Here is a 7500-nt window from a genome sequence, read left to right as displayed (position 1 = left end):
AGGGGTTACTGGGGCTCCAGCGAGAGGGCGGTACGAGGGTCCCACCGACGCCGAGGGCCACCTCACCTCCCGCGGCCCGCGCCGCGTGGTGTGGTCCTATCGGGTGCGGTGGGGGGGACCGCAGCGCGCCCCTGCTCGCTCTCGCGACCTTGTTTGGCCCTGCTGAGCCTCGCGGCTCCCTGGGTTTTTTTTTCGGACCCCTGGGTGGTCTGCCGGAACCGCTCGACCTCACACGGCGGAGATCTCGGCCAGACGGCCCCACGCACGAAGGGCCGGGCACGTGCCCGGGCCGCCCCGAGGAGGGCAGTCCCCATCGGTCCCTGGATCCGTGCACGCGAAAAGGAAGAGGGTCCCGATCCGCCTGAACACCGGACGGCCCCGCGGTTGGGGTGCCGGCCCGCGAAGGGCCCTTCCCGTCGCGAACGTCAGCGCCACATCGATCAGAGGGCGCGAGAGGAGCGGGCCCCCCCTCCCTCCGGGGGGCGCCGACAGTCGGAGCTCAGGTCCCGGCCGCTGCGGGGCCCATGAGCTAAGAGCCGGGAAAAGCAGGCCGTCTCGGAGGAGGGCCGGGTGCCCTCCGCTGTCAAACGTGCCCGTTTCCCCCCCCTGGCAAGGTCGGGGTACAACAATACTCGGATTGATCCCCTAGGCTGAGCTCCGGTTCTCACAGGCTCTGAAAAACCTGTCCTCAGAAATCTCCGCACACAGTTCTTAAAAGACAGGTCGAAAAAGCCAAACCCCCCCCCTTCAGTGGTACGAACCTGGAATCGCGTCCGACCTCGTGGTTCTCTCGGTCGGCCGAAGCGGCGTGTGGCGACCCCTTCCGGACATCCGCGAGACGACCGGCCATCAGGTCAACCCATTCGCTCCAATGGGGTTGACCTGGTGGCCGAGCGGGGACTTTGGACAATTTTTCGGACTTGGAAAAAATTTTCGGGGCTTGGGAAAAAAAAAAAATGTCAGCCCGCTTCCTCCGGGTTGACCTGGTGGCCGAGCGGGGACTTTGACAATCTTTCGGACTTGGAAAAATTTTTCGGGCTTGGAAAAAATTGTCAGCCCGCTTCCTCCGGGTTGACCTGGTGGCCGAGCGGGGACTTGGACAATCTTTCGGACTTGGAAAAATTTTTCGGGCTTGGAAAAAAATTGTCAGCCCGCTTCCTCCGGGTTGACCTGGTGGCCGAGCGGGGACTTTGACAATCTTTCGGACTTGGAAAAATTTTTCGGGCTTGGAAAAAATTGTCAGCCCGCTTCCTCCGGGTTGACCTGGTGGCCGAGCGGGGACTTGGACAATCTTTCGGACTTGGAAAAATTTTTCGGGCTTGGAAAAAATTGTCAGCCCGCTTCCTCCGGGTTGACCTGGTGGCCGAGCGGGGACTTGGACAATCTTTCGGACTTGGAAAAATTTTTCGGGCTTGGAAAAAATTGTCAGCCCGCTTCCTCCGGGTTGACCTGGTGGCCGAGCGGGGACTTGGACAATCTTTCGGACTTGGAAAAAATTTTCGGGCTTGGAAAAAATTGTCAGCCCGCTTCCTCCGGGTTGACCTGGTGGCCGAGCGGGGACTTGGACAATCTTTCGGACTTGGAAAAAAAAATTTCAGCCCGCTTCCTCCGGGTTGACCTGGTGGCCGAGCATCTCACCGTCCCCGGACGCAGCGAGGGACTGGCTCCCGGCCGTCAGGATCGGGCCCCTGGAAGTCTGGGTGGGGTGCGGGGGGGGGGGGGGGAATTGCCCGACGCCTCCGAGGAGCGCTACCGGGGCGGGCCGGGCCCCCCCTGCTCGAAAAGGAAAAGAAGGATCGGGCCCACGAGAGACAGGGACCCGGCCGCCAGGCAGGCCGACCTGGGTTCACCGTCCCCGGCCGCAGCGAGGGACTGCCTCCCGGCTGACTGGATCGGGCCCCTGGAAGTCTGGAAAAAGTTTAACCCGACGCCTCCGAGGAGGGGGCGCCCAGGGAAGGAGGGAGAACCGGGTTGACCTGGCAAAGCGGCCACCAGGTATACCAGTTAAAACCTATGGGTTGACCCGGTGGCCGGAAAGCATACCGGCCAGCCAGGTGAACCCCGTTCGATTCCACGGGTTGACCTGGTGCCCGGGAGGGGACTCGGACGGTTCCCCCCGGGGTACGCCTTCCTCGGCCCGAAGGAACAGGGTGCGAACCAGGCGCGGGGGCGGGGCGGGGAACCGCTGGAACCGCTGGGGGACGGGGGACGGGGAGGGGGGGAATGGATCGGGCCTGCCGGGACCCGGCCGCCAGGCAAGCCGCCCCGGGCTCACCCTCCCTGGCCGCAGCGAGGGACTGCCCCCCCCCCCACCCCCGGCTGACAGGATCGGGCCCGCTGGAAGTCCGGGAAAATATTTTTCCCGACGCCGGAGGGAGGGGGGGGGGGAGGGGAAGGGGCTCTGACGGGCCAGCCCGGGCCCCGGAGCTTGAAAAGGAAAAAAAAGGATCGGGCCCGCGAGAGACGGGGGCCCTGCCGCACGGGGCAGTCCGACCGGGGCTCGCCGTGCGGCAGGCCCGGGCGCCGGCAGGGGAAAGCGGGCGAGGAGGCGCGGAGCCGGGTGCCTACGGCCATACCGGACCGAACGCCCCCGATCCCGTCCGATCTCGGAAGGTAAACCGTCCCGGGCCTGGCTAGTACTTGGATGGGTGACCGCCTGGGAATCCCAGGTGCCGTAGGCAGCTTTTCCCGGTCCGAGCCAGCTCTCTCTCCTTTTTCTGGGGAGGAAGGAGAAGGGGGGGGGGGGGCGGGCCAGAAAGCCCCTCGTCGCTCCTGCCGAGTCGGAGGTCGCGGCCGCAGGTCACGGGTCGGGGCGCCTGGGGTCCGGCTCCCCCCAACACCCACCCGGCTTCCTCCGCGGAGGACCCCCGGCCACCGAAGCCGCTGGGGGAGACCCCGGGCATGGGGCGGACTGGCCCGGCCCCTCCCGGCCCCCCTGCGCCCGGCCGCCGGCCCGCGGGACCGCCCCGAATCCCCCCGCGGCCACCCAGGCGAGGCCTGGCCTGGAGGGCCCCACGGCGGGTGTCAGGCTCCCCGCCGCTTGCCCCACCGGGGACCCACGGCCACCGAAGCCGCTGGGGGGAGACCCCGGGCATGGGGCGGACTGGCGCGGCCCCTCCCGGCCCCCCTGCGCCCGGCCGCCGGCCCGCGGGACCGCCCCGAATCCCCCCGCGGCCACCCAGGCGAGGCCTGGCCTGGAGGGCCCCACGGCGGGTGTCAGGCTCCCCGCCGCTTGCCCCACCGGGGACCCACGGCCACCGAAGCCGCTGGGGGAGACCCCGGGCATGGGGCGGACTGGCCCGGCCCCTCCCGGCCCCCCTGCGCCCGGCCGCCGGCCCGCGGGACCGCCCCGAATCCCCCCCCGGCCACCCAGGCGAGGCCTGGCCTGGAGGGCCCCACGGCGGGTGTCAGGCTCCCCGCCGCTTGCCCCACCGGGGACCCACGGCCACCGAAGCCGCTGGGGGAGACCCCGGGCATGCGGCGGACTGGCCCGGACCCTCCCGGCCCCGCTGCGCCCGGCCGCCGGTCCGCGGGCCCGACCCGAATCCCCCCGCGGCCACCCAGGCGAGGCCTGGCCTGGAGGGCCCCACGGCGGGTCTGCAGCTCCCCCCGGGCTTCCTCCCCCGAGGACCCACGCCCCCCCTGAGCCGCAGGGGGAGACCCCGGGCCCGGGGCGGACTCGCTCGGGCCCCCCCCCCTGCGCCCGGCCGCCGGCCCGCGGGACCGCCCCCGAATCCCCCCGCGGCCAGGCAGGAGAGGCCTGGCCTGGATGCCACGGAGGACCCGCGGCCCCCAAAGCCGCAGGAGGCGCCCCCGGCCCCGGGGCCGGTAAGCCCCGTGTCGCTCCCCCCCCCCTCACCCCCCCACCCCCCCCGCGCCTCGCTGCCGGGCACCGGGCACCGCCCCAGAGTCAGCCGCAGCCGGCCGGCCTGAGAGCTGCCCTCCTGTGTGAGACTACGTTGATACTAACCGGCCATCAGGCAGGTCAACCCCATTGCTAGACCTGGGTGGACCTGGTGGCCGAGCGGGGACTTAGGAAATTTTCCAGCCTTTTCCCGGGGCGTGACCTGTTGTCCCGGTGGGGACTTTGAAAATTTTACAGCCGCTTCCCGGGGCTTGACCGGTTGTCCTGAAGGCCCCCCACCCCCACCCCCACCCCCGGGCTCCTGCTCCCCTCTCCCCAGCCTCGGTGCTCCGCTCCCAGCCTCGGAGGCTCCCTCTCTGCGGCGGCTGCATCGCGTCCGAGGACGCTCACCCTCCGGAGGCTGGCTGTAAAGCCTGACACCCACCACCGCCGCCGCCCCGATTCTCCGAGGGGCGACTCTGAGGCCTCCCCCCACCCCCGGACCACCCTGGAGACGACTGCTAAGCCCCCACCCCCGGCCAGTCTAGGGGAAGACTGCTAAGCCTCTCCCCCCCCTGCCCCACCCACCCACACTGTCTGGGGGATGACTATTAAGCCTCCCCCCCGCCCAGCCTGGGGGAAGACTGTTAAGCCTCCCCCCCACCCACCCTGTCTGGGGGACGACTATTAAGCTTCCCCCCCGCCGGAGCGCCCGGGGGACGACTATTAAGCCTTCCCCCGGACTGCCCGGCGGACGACTGCGAAGCCTCCCGCTCAGCCTGGGGGAAGACTGTTAAGCCTCCCCCCCACCCACCCTGTCTGGGGGACGACTATTAAGCTTTCCCCTCCGGAGCGCCCGGGGGACGACTATTAAGCCTCCCCCGGACTGCCCGGGGGATGACTGCGAAGCCTCCCGCTTTGCCTGGGGGAAGACTGTTAAGCCTCCCCCCCCACCCACCCACCCACACTGTCTGGGGGACGACTGTTAAGCTTTCCCCCCCGGAGCGCCCGGGGGACGACTATTAAGCCTCCCCCGGACTGCCCGGGGGACGACTGCGAAGCCTCCCGCTCAGCCTGGGGGAAGACTGTTAAGCCTCCCCCCCCCCCACCCACCCACACTGTCTGGGGGACGACTATTAAGCTTTCCCCCCCGGAGCGCCCGGGGGACGACTATTAAGCCTTCCCCCGGACTGCCCGGGGGACGACTGCGAAGCCTCCCGCTCAGCCTGGGGGAAGACTGTTAAGCCTCCCCCCCACCCACCCTGTCTGGGGGACGACTATTAAGCCTTCCCCCGGACTGCCCGGGGGACGACTATTAAGCCTCCCCCGGACCTGCTCCATCTCGACTATTAAGCCCCCCTCTGTGGTCCTCAGGACCACTGCCGCGCGGCCCGCGGAGTGGGGTGACACCCGGGCCGCACAGCAAACCGGCCACCAGGTCAACCCATTGAATCCAATGGGTTGACCTGGTGGCCGGAAATCAAACCGGCCACCAGGTCAACCCATTAGATTCAGTGGGTTGACCTGGTGGCCGAGCGGGGACTTGGAAAATTTTACAGCCGCTTCCCCGGGGGTTGACCTGTTGTCCCGGTGGGGACTTTGAAATTTTTACAGCCGCTTCCCCGGGGGTTGACCGGTTGTCCTGAAGGCCCCCCACCCCACCCCCTCCCGGGCTCCTGCTCCCCTCTCCCCAGTCTCGGTGCTCCGCTCCCAGCCTCGGAGGCTGCCTCTCTGCGGCGGCTGCATCGCGTCCGAGGACGCTCACCCTCCGGAGGCTGGCTGTAAAGCCTGACACCCACCGCCGCCGCCGACCCGACTCTCCGAGGGACGACTCTGAGGCCTCCCCCCACCCCCGGACCACCCTGGAGACGACTGCTAAGCCTCCCCCACCGGACCGCCCGAGGGAAGACTGCTACGCCTCCCGCCAGCCCTTCCCCGCCCAGCCTAGGGGAAGACCGCTAAGCCTCCCCCCCCGCACAGTGTCTGGGGGACGACTATTAAGCCTTCCCCCCCCCCCGGAGCGCCCGGGGGACGACTATTAAGCCTTCCCCCGGACTGCCCGGGGGACGACTGCGAAGCCTCCCGCTCAGCCTGGGGGAAGACTGTTAAGCCTCCCCCCCACCCACCCTGTCTGGGGGACGACTATTAAGCTTTCCCCCCCGGAGCGCCCGGGGGACGACTATTAAGCCTTCCCCCGGACTGCCCGGGGGACGACTGCGAAGCCTCCCGCTCAGCCTGGGGGAAGACTGTTAAGCCTCCCCCCCACCCACCCACCCACACTGTCCTGGGGACGACTATTAAGCTTTCCCCCCCGGAGCGCCCGGGACACGACTATTAAGCCTTCCCCCGGACTGCCCGGGGGACGACTGCGAAGCCTCCCGCTCAGCCTGGGGGAAGACTGTTAAGCCTCCCCCCAGCCACCCACCCACCCTGTCTGGGGGGACGACTGTTAAGCTTTCCCCCCCGGAGCGCCCGGGGGACGACTATTAAGCCTCCCCCGGACTGCCCGGGGGATGACTGCGAAGCCTCCCGCTTTGCCTGGGGGAAGACTGTTAAGCCTCCCCCCCCATCCACCCACCCACACTGTCTGGGGGACGACTATTAAGCTTTCCCCCCCGGAGCGCCCGGGACACGACTATTAAGCCTTCCCCCGGACTGCCCGGGGGACGACTGCGAAGCCTCCCGCTCAGCCTGGGGGAAGACTGTTAAGCCTCCCCCCAGCTACCCACCCACCCTGTCTGGGGGGACGACTGTTAAGCTTTCCCCCCCGGAGCGCCCGGGGGACGACTATTAAGCCTCCCCCGGACTGCCCGGGGGACGACTGCGAAGCCTCCCGCTCAGCCTGGGGGAAGACTGTTAAGCCTCCCCCCCACCCACCCACCCACACTGTCTGGGGGACGACTATTAAGCTTTCCCCCCCGGAGCGCCCGGGGCACGACTATTAAGCCTTCCCCCGGACTGCCCGGGGGACGACTGCGAAGCCTCCCGCTCAGCCTGGGGGAAGACTGTTAAGCCTCCCCCCCACCCACCCACCCACACTGTCTGGGGGACGACTATTAAGCTTTCCCCCCCGGAGCGCCCGGGGCACGACTATTAAGCCTTCCCCCGGACTGCCCGGGGGACGACTGCGAAGCCTCCCGCTCAGCCTGGGGGAAGACTGTTAAGCCTCCCCCCCACCCACCCACCCACACTGTCCTGGGGACGACTATTAAGCTTCCCCCCCGCCGGAGCGCCCGGGGGACGACTATTAAGCCTTCCCCCGGACTGCCCGGCGGACGACTGCGAAGCCTCCCGCTCAGCCTGGGGGAAGACTGTTAAGCCTCCCCCCCACCCACCCTGTCTGGGGGACGACTATTAAGCTTTCCCCTCCGGAGCGCCCGGGGGACGACTATTAAGCCTCCCCCGGACTGCCCGGGGGATGACTGCGAAGCCTCCCGCTTTGCCTGGGGGAAGACTGTTAAGCCTCCCCCCCCACCCACCCACCCACACTGTCTGGGGGACGACTGTTAAGCTTTCCCCCCCGGAGCGCCCGGGGGACGACTATTAAGCCTCCCCCGGACTGCCCGGGGGACGACTGCGAAGCCTCCCGCTCAGCCTGGGGGAAGACTGTTAAGCCTCCCCCCCCCCCACCCACCCACACTGTCTGGGGGACGACT

The 7500-nt window shown here is 68.8% G+C and overlaps 1 non-coding gene across 1 annotated transcript; it reads left to right on the top strand.

Annotated features, from left to right (window-relative positions):
- The first annotated feature begins 2562 nt into the window (after positions 1-2562).
- On the top strand, positions 2563-2681 carry LOC135889789 (5S ribosomal RNA). Its single transcript, XR_010562116.1, has one exon. It is a non-coding gene; the product is annotated as a 5S ribosomal RNA (ribosomal RNA).
- The last annotated feature ends 4819 nt before the right edge of the window (positions 2682-7500 follow it).

The sequence above is a fragment of the Emys orbicularis genome, chromosome 15 (genome assembly GCF_028017835.1).
Source record: "Emys orbicularis isolate rEmyOrb1 chromosome 15, rEmyOrb1.hap1, whole genome shotgun sequence".
NCBI classification, from domain to species: domain Eukaryota; kingdom Metazoa; phylum Chordata; order Testudines; family Emydidae; genus Emys; species Emys orbicularis.
This window is presented reverse-complemented; position numbering and strand designations above follow the sequence as displayed.